General features: G+C 39.1%; 1 long non-coding RNA gene across 2 annotated transcripts; it reads right to left on the bottom strand.

Annotated features, from left to right (window-relative positions):
• Positions 1-867: 867 nt before the first annotated feature.
• LOC119889847 lies at positions 868-13954 on the bottom strand. Of its 2 annotated transcripts, none has more exons than XR_005442165.1 (3): positions 13504-13954; positions 7387-7613; positions 868-7234 (listed from the first exon to the last, which is right to left on the bottom strand). It is a non-coding gene; the product is annotated as an uncharacterized LOC119889847 (long non-coding RNA). The 2 variants fall into 2 exon arrangements; XR_005442164.1 differs by having other exon boundaries at positions 868-4513; positions 13504-13941.
• Between the last annotated feature and the right edge of the window lie 439 nt (positions 13955-14393).

Raw genomic sequence — 14393 nt, 5'->3', positions numbered from 1 at the left:
TCCACTTTTAGCCCTGCAGAAACCAAAGTCACACAGAGATAACTGGCTTCCAGCATTTAAGACCATCATATATCAGACTCAGGCCATTATTGATTATCATCTTTGAGTAGTAGTAGCTACTTATTTAGGTAGACCATGTGGACAGTGATCCATAACCCTTTGGTTGTTGGAGAAATTGTATAACACTGAAGTAAACAAGAGGACCACCAACAGCTTCAATATTGCTGAATTTATCCTCGCTGTGTTTATCATACGAGTCTCAGCACCACCACAGAAAAACAGGGAATTCATCATAAGGTCCTCAAGTGGTTTTTTACTTGAATTTTGGCAAAGGGCAAGACTTTGAGGCTTAAATTAACTCTAACAAAGTGGTTTCACACGTAAAAGAATTTGAACGAAGAATGTTAATTAAAATTCAATTTAAAATAAAAAATAAACTCTTTATTCAGTTCTTTGGCCGGCCTCCTTCTGTGACCGTGTCTTTTTAGTCTTCCTGTGCATCATCTTCACTTTTACTCAAAGAAACTCTATTCACAACCCTAGCTGTTTTTGACCGAGTCCAGTTTAAAAGCAGATTAATTTTGTTTGTTTGTGTGTCTTCACATAGTCATTTCTGACTATTAGATTAGCTATATGAGACTGGCATGGGGAAATTGGGAAATCAAAGCAAGTCTACAGTACAGAGAAAAACTTGCTCAAATAAAACTAAAAGAAATGTGAACAGGCACCACCACTGACTTGCGTTAAGTAGAAATGTATTAATGCATTGAAAATGGAAAATAAATTATAATTCCATTATTAATATTACATGCAACACTGCCACAGGAGAATGTATTGACACAACATCAATGTGAAATACATTATGAATAAGGTGAAAATGTATTTATTAAAAGAAAACACACAGAGCATGCAATACATAACAATGAAATGGATACAGTATGATTGTAATAGGTAATATGGGAACAATTATTGCACAAAACACCCTCATAAAACACCTTTAAACCTTTTTAATAACATATCGGCCTACGTATTTGTATTGGATATAAAAAACTGTCCACTTTCAACATTATGTATTTCACTTAGTGGATAGAAATTCCCCAAATCTGAATGAACAATGGGTAGATATTAGCACTGCAGGTACTCACTGATAAGTACAGCGCCATCCTCGCTAACTGGAGTGATGTGAACAAGCACATACAGTCTGGTGGCTGTATACACAAGAGAGAACCTACAGTGCTCACAGTACAAAAGAAAAAAAAACATCATCACATTTTTCACATTGTTTAAGGATCAATCACTTTATGCACACTGTTCCTTAAATTGGCCTAATTTTTTTTATTTTTTAGATTTTTTAAATAACATGGCATCGCTGATGTTTTTGTCTGCCTGAATTTACATTTTCATTTCATTGCCACATGCAGTCACTCAAGCATTTCTTCCTTCGTTTGGTTGAAAGGGAGAGTAGGACAGAGTTGACTGATCAAACATGAAACATCTGTCACCTGATTGATTCTTGAATCAAGTTGCCCATGGCAACGGCTCAAGCTTGGGCTTTTAAAAGAGCTATTTCACCCTTATACATGGCCCATTACCAAATGGCCATTCATCACATTAACCCTACCTCTAGAGAGCTGCCAGTGCCTCAGTCAGTACAGTGCCACAGTGCTCTCTGTCTCCAGTCAGGACACACTCAGCAGCATGTCCACTTTGCCATGACTGTGTTTACCTCAGGAATACACAAACGCAGCCTGCCACAGGCTCTATTAACAAAGCGAGAGGAAACCTCTGCTCATACAGATAGAACATAGACTGATTGACCCTCTCGTGTTATATATGCAGATACTGTACTGCATGTACCTTATTTGTCATTAGCAGGTTTTACAGCAAGGTAAAACAGTCTATTATTACGTATTGAAAGGCAAGATGTTTACACTATGCATGCAGCTTATGCGGTATGATTTTCTCTCCACTGTCCTTTATAATAACTGTGATCTCTCTGATGAAGATGCAACACTAAAGGGTGGTACTAAATGTTCCAGAGAGGACACAAATGCAACAATCAGCGCACTCTCATAAAAACACAGGCAACTATTTTTTAAAATTTCACAAAAATAAACACTTTCGCCAAACCTTTAATTAGCATGTAGCCATGTGCTTTAGCTGGAATTAAGGAGCTTCAGACTCAGCTGTGGTAAGCCTGATTACTTAATAATATGGTGATAAACACAACTATCAATCAAAGCCCCTGACAGGACTTACAATTCAGGAGAGATCAGCCAAAATAAGAGCCGCTGACTCTCTCATTGTGGTGGTGTGTATGGGGGTGGGTAACAGGATACTCGCTACAGTCTGCAATAAAGTTACTTGCACCAATGTAATGATGGAAAGAAATAAAGTGTCACTTGTATTTACAGAGCACAACTGCAGTAACTACAGCTGTCTCTTGAAAACAACAGTTGTGCAATCTCAAAATCTTAAGTTGCTCAGTGCGGGGGACAACAATGACACTATGTTTGAAACACTGGTCTTAGCCACTGTAAACACACCTTACAGTACATTGAACATACAGTCCTTCCGAGTGCAGTGCAATGCAATACGTGTCTGGTGTGTTTCAAGCACAATTCACATGTATCATGAACACATTTGAGCAAATTCTCTTCGGTATATTGTATTTTTGAGGCCAAAAATTCTACAGTGACCTGTTGTCAATATGAACTGGTGCACAAATGTAACATCAACGCAGTTTAAGTGAACGGTGTAAAGACATAAGCACCATGTCTACCTCTTTAATAAGAGTGGGAGATCTAACTTGCCACTTTTATTAAAGTCGAAGACAATAAAATTACTTATGATTTTGCATAGGTGTCTGTCACTGGGGACACTGTGTACATGTCTCCACCACTTTTTGAAAGTAATGTTAAAAAACAAATGAAATTATTTGAGAAAGGTTTATTTGCACAATAACAAAACATGTAATGCAATGTAAATATCTAAGAAACAAATGTACATTGTCCAAGAATTTTGTGTTTTGTGTTTACATAAATAAACCATTCAACTATAAATTAGTGTGGAAAATGTCTCCAGAATGCAGAAAATGAAGTGTTAAATGCTCAAAATCTTCTGGGGGAGGACGCCCAGACCCCCAAAATCATACATCGCACCACTGAATATTTATTTTAATATCTTCTTGTCTTGTTCTCATGACCCCATTATTGTGCATCGTCATGTCTCGTAAGCTAAGTGTATTACCCCTAATGCACCCCTAATCTGAGTCCTTAAATATCCCCACCACTTTTCAGCACAAAATGACGCCCTTGTGTATTTGGTATATTTGGTATATTTGGTATATCTTTGTCACAAACACACACGCTGCAGTCATTAGCGGTGACTCTGACTGGCTTGCTTTCATGAAATCTGCTTTTCACTTAAATATAGTAAAATCATAATTATACATATACCACTATGATGATTATGTAAACTTTGTTTCTAAACTGAGCAACCTGTGATAGACACAATATCAAACTGGCATAATAAAGTGCTGCATAATCATTTCTTAGGTAGATGTTTAGTTAGGGCCTTCAATTGTTTGATTACTTCTTTTTTTTTTTTTTTACATTTTTCTTTTGCAGGAAATCATAACCAGAAATTTGCATTGTGAATTAAATTTTAATTATTCAAGCTTTTAAATATTGTTATCAATATAATTTATCAATGATAATAAAATAAATTCTGAAACTTGTGCTTATGATATCATAAATATGTTATTGAAAACCCGTGTAACAGTTCTGGTGATTTAAATTTTTTTATTTATTAAATTTATCAATCAGATATTCTCCTTGTAGCTAAGGAAAATAGTTTATGAAAACAGTTCAAAATGACTGACAGTGAAATGTGCATTCATCAAACTGAAAATGTTTTTTCTTAGTTGAAGAATCATGGGAAGTTTGAAGATACAGGTTTTACATTCTGAGACTGTGATATGTGTGTTCTATCTGCCTTTAATAGAAAGCAACCGGATGTGATCAACACTGTGTGTTTAATAGGATTTTCAGAATTTAAATTTGTATGTTTTATGTCTTGAAGTAGCCAGTGACCCTTGCTGCAATCAGAATTGCCTTTTCCTCATCAACAGTCTACTGTGCTGCTAATGTTGCTGTTTTCTGCTGGTCAAAAGACCTCGTAGCCGAGATGACGTGAAATAAATTCTGACTCTCAGAGGTAAATCACTGCGGCGCTGGGGGACTGCAGCTATTCTCTCTCACCTCGCCACTTTTAGCAGACCGTGGCTGATTTCCTTCCTTGCGTGACTCCAGAGTGTAAACACACAGCCAGAGTGACTCATCACTATTTCTCACTTCCATGGTCTGATATAAACACATGAAGGGGTCAGGTGTCATTTTGGGGTGGTGAGTGGGTGGGTGGGGGGCCAGTATGTCTCCCTATAAGACATCTTCCATTCTCCAAAGAATTCACAGCTTCCTGTGGCCAAAGCCGCACGCCTGCCCACTCCAGTCTGGAGGAAGGAGAAAGAGAAACACAGTTAGAAACAGGGAGAGGGAAGGACAGATCATTTGAGTGATAGATTACCTTCTCTGCCACGCTGCTCTTCAGCAAAATGGAAAGAATGTAGATGTGATGAGCTTGTATCTCTTTTCATACAGGACAAGAAAAAGGGTGGTGGTTGCAGATGGAGGGGATACAGTTGGGCTCAGTTGTGTGGCATAAGTTAACTTCATTCTGTTCCTTCTAGTGGCAAACTGATTTATAAGTCATGAAACCTTGTTTATATGCGCCTGTCAACTTGTCTTTTGGGCCAATTGGCACTTTGTTAAAATGGGATGTCTAAGAAAGTCCTGATCAGCACTTTGCCCTCTTGATCCTTTTTATTATTGCAGGGTAGTCGGGGTGGAAGGGAGGGATAGCCACTTCCTTTCAGGCCCCAATCTGAAGAAGGGCCAAATACAGACCAACATCAATCACTTTGCACTCCACAGCTTTCCTAGTACCATTGTTATAGAGCAGACCAACGGAAAGAGGCCAGTAGCAGGTGGAAATAAAAAGCCCTTTGACAACTATAGATATATAGATCGTCACAACATTTACACAAGCCAAAGGGAGCAATGTCTGGCTGCCAGCACAAGTCTGTACACACACACACACACACACACACACACACACACACACACAAATATTTTGTCAGCAACATTTTGACATGCATTGATACACGAACACTTGCAGCCACAGACAACCATTACAGGCATGCAAAACCAAAGGCAGAAACACAGTTACTGATGTTTTAAACTGCGCGGTTACAAGATGCAGCCATGGATATACATGCGCACAGAAAAACAGACACAGATTGGTGGAGGGACACAAATACACATTCTTATAACAGGATTCCTCCTACAGTTAATGTTACAGACAGTCTTCTTCACAGTTATATTTGCCAGATTACTCAGTTGAAATGACTGTTGAAAATTGTGTTTTAAATCAATTAAGCGCAATCGACATCCTTTTGCAGAAGGAAATTTATTAGATACATTTTTTATCAGGCATATAAGTGAACACAAATAGAAGCAGATAATGGGCTCTGGACAGATTTAAACAGTGTGCAAATTTTTGCAGAAATATTTTTTCATTTTTCCACACTTTGTCACAAACATCACACCCTGTCCTCCCAGAGTCATAACTCTGCAAACACACAGACATGAATCCATTTAACATTCATGCAAAAATACTCTCCTTATAACTTCTAATATTTGATCATAATCATCAGATTCATATTTTTCATCTGTACAGTGCAAATAGAAAGGTGTTACTAGCCCAATCAGAGTAACTTTTCATGATGCACATTTGCCAAAAGTTAAACAAATAGGCTACATTGTAATAACACGGAGTAGATACTTTTAAGTTTGCCATTCAGACATTCACCAAGGGTCATCCAAAATTGATTTGTAGTTGTGCTATGCAGGACAAAGCTTGACTGATGTTGACGTGTTATTTTTACCTCATGGTAATTGAATATTGAAGCTTGGCATCTTGTGCAACTTGACGTCATACATGCGAACTGACAATAGCTTTCAAAATACATGTTTAAATCATAGACACTTCAGTCCAACGTTATTTTCATCTGGACTTCCTCCCATTATACAACCTCTAGTTTTTAAATGAAAAACAGCTGTTAAAGCTGTTAAAATCTCTTGTTGTATTTCCTCTATCTGTTTTCACCCAGAGCATTATCAGTTACACAGATTTTATGTAGACTCAGTTTACACTTTTAAAAATAATTGAAGGTGGGGTTCTGATAAAAATCATGTTTTTATTATTACATTTTTTTCAGGTATATGGTTAAAACATTTGTTATTTTGTATATTTTGCAAGCTGCTAAACTTGTACATATAGATATGCTTATGAAAATGAAGCAGCATAGCGCAACATTTCTAACAATAAATTTGTTAGTTTTGTGAAATAAACAGATACAGACAGTACACCTCTATTTTCTACACCCTCCGCTTAATCACTTCATCACTAGCCTTTCCTTCACAGGTTGCATTAGAACAGCTACAGTATTTTGTGCCCCTCTTGTCTTCATTCTAGCCTCTCCCTGTCCTCTCCATTCTTTCCCTGACACTGCCCACAGCGTCCACTCCACCTCCCCCATAGCTGTACTCCTCTCCACTCCTCTCTTCACTTGGGATCATAGGCTAAAACCTGGCAGGATCACTGTCACATGATGCCCATGCATGTGATGCTTCGCTGGGACCCCCCTCCACTCAGGAAATGCTCTCGGCCTTTTTCCCACCCTAGTGTTCCGCTGTGGAGAGCTGGGCATTACAACTGAATCCAGTTACCATCCCAAAGCATTCCTGACTGATTCCAACCACTGCCTGGCTCTGGGTTCCCACAGACAATGAGGATATGCTGTAATTTCAAACCGACTAGAGCAATGGGTATCAAGTTGTGAACTACCAAAGCTGTTTATGGCAGAACAGAGGAGTTTGAGCTCCACAATGGGCAATTACCATGCCCACTCACCCCCCTCCCCTTCTTTCAATTTGTGGTTTGTCTGTAGGTGGGTCCGGTTGTGCACAGATTAAAAATAGCCAACCCATTCCAGACAAAAACTTCGAGAGACATGGAACACACATTGCACAAATGATATCTCCCATTGTGGTGTACTGTTTGGGAATTCTTAATTGCTTTTTCCGAAGCAGCTTGCCACAGGAAAATCCCCCTTCAGAGTTAAGAAGAAAAAAAAGAGTTGGTGGGCTGTGCGTAAACACCATAGATATTATGTAAACGTGCAAGTAAACACATACGTATAAACCCATGTCTCCCCATGTGCACCCATCAAACTGCCATCAAGGCCGTATCAAAGGAGCTAACCTGCAGCAGACCCGGTTGTGGCCTGCATCTGCCCTCCCTCTCTCTTTTGTGTTCTTCACTGTGGTTTCTGCTTCAGCTCTTATTATTGATGTCTCTCCCTGCATCAGACAGACCATGATGGACTGGCCCTGGGAGGTGTGCAGAGCTGCAGGGTGGGGCACCAAACAAGCTCCCACTCACTGTGTGGGACTGAATCGTCCTAGAAAGGCCACAGTAGCAGAGAGGAGCTGTGAGGCGAAAACATGCAACATGTCAGTGTGTTTTCACTGGAACTTTTCTGGGAATAAAGAACTGAAAATCAATGCACACTATTTTATTTATATATATATATATTATATAGTGGTGGGAAGACAAGAAAGGTGCTATATGAGTATACAGTCCATTTACCACTTTGTGATTGCTATAGTTACACTGTGGGTGGTCATACAAGCAGAAATCACATGTGCTTTAACTTAACATACATCAAAAGAAAATATATAATTACCATTAATATGATAAATTAGAAAAATAAAAATCCATCTTAAATAAAAAAAACATGATTTATTTGTTTAACATGTTATCAGGGAATTCTAAAATCAACTAATAATGTAAGGTAAAAATTACTCTTAAAACATCAGTAACTCATGTAATTATTCAGCAACCCAAGAATGTTTAATTTTAAATAGTCCGTATTACATTTGTATGCACTTTTGCTTTCAAATTAATAGATCCAAACTTTTACTTGAAGACCACACACAAACACAACAGTGGAAGGCAATGAAAACCAAAAACTCTAGGGGATGACACATTTTGTAGTTCATAATTTAACCAAAACAACTTATTAGTTGTTATTTGTCATTAACTTTGATGACCAAACACCAGGGACAATACTGTAAATAAGTTGGACTTTATCATTCTATCCCTGACATGGTCTGATATGCTATATTTTATAAATATATTAGACACTAAATAGTCTAAAAATCTGCTTCCACCCATTTAACTGTAAAAGACAAACCCTCTATCAGCAGGCACAGTCCACACTGAACCCACAATCACGTTTTCCTTCATGCTTTAACCTTGAAGTCTAACCTTGAAGCAAGCAGAATATGCTCATATTTTCGTTGTTTTAACGTTTTTTTTTTCTTTATGTTTTGGGTGTTTTGTCTCGTTTTATACAGAAAACAGCAACGTGCCGAAATTCCAATTCGCTATGAACAGGTATTCTAAATTATGGAACTGTTCCCCTGCAAGTGCTAACCACATTCGGACAGTTTGGAATTTGTAAAACCTCTGGACCTGCCAAATCCTCCCCACTGCTGTCCTTCATGTCAAATTATGTGGTACTGCCTGCAATCACACAATAAACCAGAAAGAATTGTACATGTGCCTTTATTATTTTTCTTTTTTCATTGTCTGAAAGGCACGATTTCTTTTCAACATACAGCTGTCAGAACCAAAGCTGCTTTTAACATGCGACAAACTGCTGAACACTGAAATAAGAAAATTTGCAATCTGACGATGTGAGTGGGCTATCTTTAATTTGACAATATAGCACACACGGGACCGATGCGGGAAGGCATGTGAAGTTTTGCAGAGGAGGCCGAAGTTCTCACAATAACGTTTGCACCAATGACTCATGTATTTTGGCATGATGAGCTCCATATTTGCAGAGCGTTGGCTGTGTAAATAAATAGGCCTACTTTGTGTTCAATGCGCCATGATCCAAGATACAAACGTCAAATGACCCAAAGCTCAGAGCACTCTAGTGAACATTTTATTATCTCTGTTGTGGTAGGTCCTCATGAGGCTTGAAATTGGTTTAAATGAAGAATTTCACACTACACATCGAATCCAATATTCAATTAAAATCGCTGATATCAAAGTTTAATGTCGAAAAATAAATTCAATTTTATTAAAGATCTGCAATATCCAAGCATAATCGACGACTATCAATTATAGCTGAAGTCTTACAGCTGATAATTGCGTGGCCGCTGCAGCAGGTGTGCAGTGGAAGACAGACAAGTGGGCGTATGTCGGTGTGTAACATGTGACACGTGCAATTTACCAACCAATGAGAAATAACAACAGGAACTCCGGCCAACTATTTACTTATTACTCTAACCATTATAATTTCAAAAGAGTCTATGCACTGCAATGTATAAAGAGGTATTAAAGAATAAACATCGAGGCCTAGTGATAACGTGGAAAATTCCAAAGGTGTGTAAATCCCAGTCGAAATATTTTTAGGGAGAAAATATTAATGGAAAGCTAGATTCTTATCAACAGTCCGTTATTAAACTTGATCGAATCTAGTAGTCCATATCTAAATTACAAAGGCGCATCCACGATTAGCCTCCGCTTGAAGAACCGACAAGCCTTTTTAAACAAGTGAAATGCGATGAAAGATAACAGCACTGAATTAAATGTGATATCAGATTAATAAACGCATATTCCCATGAGACTTTTAACACACTCAATAGGGCGCACGAGCTGAAAATATGAACTGATGTGTCGTTTTACCGCTTTTAAAACTCTATTGAGTCAGACAGCAGGGTCCGCAATGCCCATATAGCTGACCTGGGCTTGGTGTCATGCTCAGGGACACTTCAGCAGGGCGGGTGTTTGCGAACTAGTTTCATTGAGTTCCAATAGGCCTGTTTCGAGCGTGGACATCGCTGTGAAAAGTGACATTAGCGCACACATTCAATGAATCAACCCATTCTGTGAGGGATGCTGTGCCAGGGGGACTACTTTCCTCTGCGCCTTCACAGACACATAACAGGGCGCGCAGCAGATATCTTGCCAAGAAAATTAAAAAGTCATCGAGCGCTCTTCTGCTGCAGCTGATTACTGGAGAGGGTGGTGCCCATCAAATACACTTCAAATCCATGTAGAGACCCAATGCGCGCAATCAGCGGTCTGCTAGCAATCCCGTCCTTTCTCGTTCACATAAACACCACTTAAACGAAAATATACACGGCCACCTACAGCGCAGGGAAAGTGATGAGGGGGTACCCACCTCTACATTACACTGTTTTCAATTAAAGCGACAACACTGAGTGAACTACAGGCGACATTGCAGCGACAAAGAGACAGAAAACCAATTAGGGTGCATCTTAAAACTATTTGTTGGACAAAAAAAAACGTCAGTGAAGACAGTGGAACATCTTGTGTAGGCCTACACATAGATTTGTAATCAAAATTATTTCACAAGATTAATTGTTTCATCATAGAAATTTTAATTTGGGCAATTAATGTAAATCAATACAAGATTGAAAAAAAATTATAAAATGTGTTTATTTCAGAGATCTTGTGATATAAAGAAGAGATAAACCACCAGTACTGGTTTATTTTCTAAAAAGCGCACGCACAAATATTTCCGCGCAAAACAAGTTTGCCAGTTGTCTGTGCATCTCGGAGTTGCATTATTTGCATTGTCTTTCACACGTAAAGTCCAACATCACACGAGAAAATAAAATCAGAGAAATAAATCCGGGAAATCTATTATTATCAAAAAACATATATTCTGCTATCAAACTGCAGACCCTCTGACTGCTGACCCTTTGTAAAAATCCGCTGTCACTGAATATCAACTTTTAAGTCTTTATGGGGTTTTTAAAATGTACCGATCTATGTATTTATTGCATATAATATTAATGAAAAAAAACAACATTTGACCTTTTCTCTCCATATTATAAATGAGACGACATCAAACGCGTGAAAGTTTAAAGAAGATAAACGTCAAACTTAAGAAAGTTCATTAGACTGTGTGATTGCCATATATAAATATTGCTTCAAAACCTGATTCAAGTTCAAGGCGGATGAATTTACGGCCAGTTGATCAATCACTCCGTCGCACTGTCCTCCAAACAAAGTCCCTGCGGCCTCTCGGTGACCCTCTGCGGCCCTCTTTCCATGCAGAGGAGGGAAACTGGTTTATTTCTCGAAGATGTAATAAATAAATGTAATGCTTAAACATTTTCTTAGTGACTTTATATCAGACGTGATCTCCCCAACAGTTTCATCTGTTTCTGTCAAATCAAAGGCCAAATCAAATTATACTGCTGAGCGCTGCAGATGTTGGATCTATAATCCGCCTGGTGTATTTGCCTAATTGGTATGAATAAGCAATACCTTTGAAGTTATCCATGTCCTGACTTGCTCAGATGATGTGACACAATGTAACCTTGTGAGGAGACCTCAGCCTGTATAATAAAGCCCAATGAAACAAATCCTCAAATAGGCTAAGCGGCACAAGACAACACTGAATTTAGGGCCTAGCAGTTATTATCGAAATAGACAATCATTTTGAGATTACGAGAAAAAAGCCTAAAATATCTTCTCGGCCTTTTAATTTAGTGTTCCACTGTGCCAGTGTTTAAGCTGACTGAATGAAAATGTAACCAATTAGAAAAGTACATTATGCAGAACGTTACAACATCGCAATTTTAATGGGTCAGACATTGGTCTCAATACACTAAATAACGGCCCGGAAAGCCTGTCAGGACTGTACACTCTGCGGTGTACCTCCACCTAAGTGGCCGAGCATTCCTGAGGATGCAGCGCTGTCAAATATTTCATGATGGGACGTCATGGAAAAGTGCATGACTTCGTCTGCGATAGAGCAACAGGGAAGCTCTGACCTCGGGACTCGAACCTCTGTAGTGACGAACATAATCTGCCACCGACACTGTTGCAGCAACTGTGACCTCTGAACGAGCGACGTGATCTGAAATTCTGGATTGAAATTATTTTTTATGATGCAATAATATTATGATATTAAGATCAGGATCCTTGTTATTTCCGATTGATTACTGCACTAACCTTAGGTTAGCCTATCAAAAGACAACTGATTTGGGAGCTTTTTACTGGTGAAAGAAGAATGCAGTGGGGAGTAGCGCATCAGCATCCAACACTGATGGTTTGCGTAAACATTTAACCACGGACACTGGCTTTGGATGGCTAAGTTTCAAAATAGTCTATAAATAGGCCTATATATGACAAAGAAAGAATAACACGACATGGGGCGAATGAGCGTGTGAGGGGGAAAAAAGCGCCCTAATGGAATGAAGTCATCAGTGGTAATTAAATGCAGTGGGCAGAGAGAGGACGGGAGCGCGCCTACCCCTGGTGCGCGCTGGGTGGTCTGCTATGCTGATAAATTTGTGTCCCTCACTCCAGGCGAGTGGCCGAGCAGGCACCGGTTAAAACAATACTTACATTCATTTATCTACGGATTTAAATCTCCCCTGCAACAGCAAAAACTAACAGTGGCACGTCTGTCACCTTTGGGTTGACAATGAAAATTTGCCAATGAATTGTTATATCGCTTTCCCTGTGGCAAACCGCCTGAAACCTACAAACAAACAAAAAAGGCAGCTGTTCCTGTTTTGGGGCTGGACAGTTCCGGTAAACATCAATAAACCATTTAAAATTGCACTTATGTATCGGAATTTAATTTAAATATGCTTCCTAAAATTGAACTAACAAACATTCTGCCGCATTATTTAACACAAATATATTAGCCTATAAGAGCTGCTCGTGGTCTTCACTCACGGCCAACAACGTCTCCAAACATTTTCATGGTTTTATGCAGAGGCAAAAATTGCAAAAATGTTCAGCCACTATATTCTCCTGAGTTATTTTCCATTGTGTCAAAACCAGCAGGCATCAGCAGGTATCCACTAGAAACAGTTACGCCGGCAGAGATCAGAGCCACAACACGCTCAACTAACTGAACCCACGGAGAGGCGAAAGGTTGCGGGCTGCAGCTATCGAGATCTCCAGGGAACAATAAGCAACCTACTGTCAACAGTTTTAGGTTATGGACTGATCGTCTTTCAGTAGCTCTCCCAGGCAGGCAGTAAAACGAACTAAAATAAAGCTTTTCGACTTTGGAAACACAAACCGATAAACAAACTGGTGCGAATCTTCTTCTGAGCGAATTACAACTCAATGAGAGCCAAAACATTCTGTGGAGCTTAAGGGATAATTTAGACTTCGTTTATAAATTATCCTATAAGATAGTATGCATATAAAACAAACTAAACACCCCATGGTTTCTGTTGTGGCACTAAATTAAAGCGGCCACAGTTCTGCTGGGGATGCTCTCACTGAAAAGTGTTAAATCCACTTTACCTTCATTCCTGGATCATTCGATGGTAAACTGCCTGCGGGAGTCGAGCTCAAGTCCCCGTCCGAGTTTCTGCGCTCACAGTTCGGCGGAACCTCCATCTCGCTCCTCCTGCGTCTCTGCGTAAATATTATGACTGCATTACACAAACAATATTCATGTGTAAAAACGTCCAACATCTACACAAGATGCTGCGAACAGACGGGCATAACGCATCAGATTGAGTATTAACTGATCTAACGGGGCTTTAGCTTGATTTTTTATTTAAAGAAGGCCAGGGAAAATGTTTACATTTTGCTGTATAAACATCCTGCCCATGTTCCTGTCTATCTTTTACAGAAATCAGGAGGGTGGTTTTGAATATGAGGGGCATGTTTGCTGTTAAATGCTTTTCATACACTAAAAATGTTTCATATATTATTTCAAGTTTAATAATAATGGAGAAACGTGATCTATTTGCCGTGCTGGTGCATCAACCATGTAGCCTGATATGGAGATCCTATTTGCACTGCAGGCTTGTGATTCCACACTGTTTATATCACAATATTTCGAGTTGAAAATAAGAATAAAAATAAAATAAAGTCATATTAGAAAGCAAGGCAATCAAAATCTGTATCTAAAGGCCCCAGCCAATATACTTTCTATCAGTGTGTGATGGTGCAGTATATTATAATCCAATTAAATGTTTTTCCATTCTATGGTATATAGTACTATAAAGGTTATTAAAGGCTATATGGGAGATATATTCCCTATTTCAATGTAAGGAAGGGGGAAAAACATGTCCCTGGAAAGTGAACGCACACAGATGTGCTTGCTTGCAGCCCACCACTGGAGTAGGAGGGAACTGGGCGGGTCCCAACATTAGGATGGCCAAGACATCCAGCTTCCAATGCGC

The sequence above is a fragment of the Micropterus salmoides genome, unplaced genomic scaffold, assembly GCF_014851395.1.
Source record: "Micropterus salmoides isolate LMB-PRFRI ecotype aquatic unplaced genomic scaffold, ASM1485139v1 Ms_hic_scaffold_6, whole genome shotgun sequence".
Lineage (NCBI taxonomy): Eukaryota > Metazoa > Chordata > Actinopteri > Centrarchiformes > Centrarchidae > Micropterus > Micropterus salmoides.
Note: the sequence above shows the minus strand (reverse complement) of the source record. Positions and strands in the feature narration are given on the sequence as shown.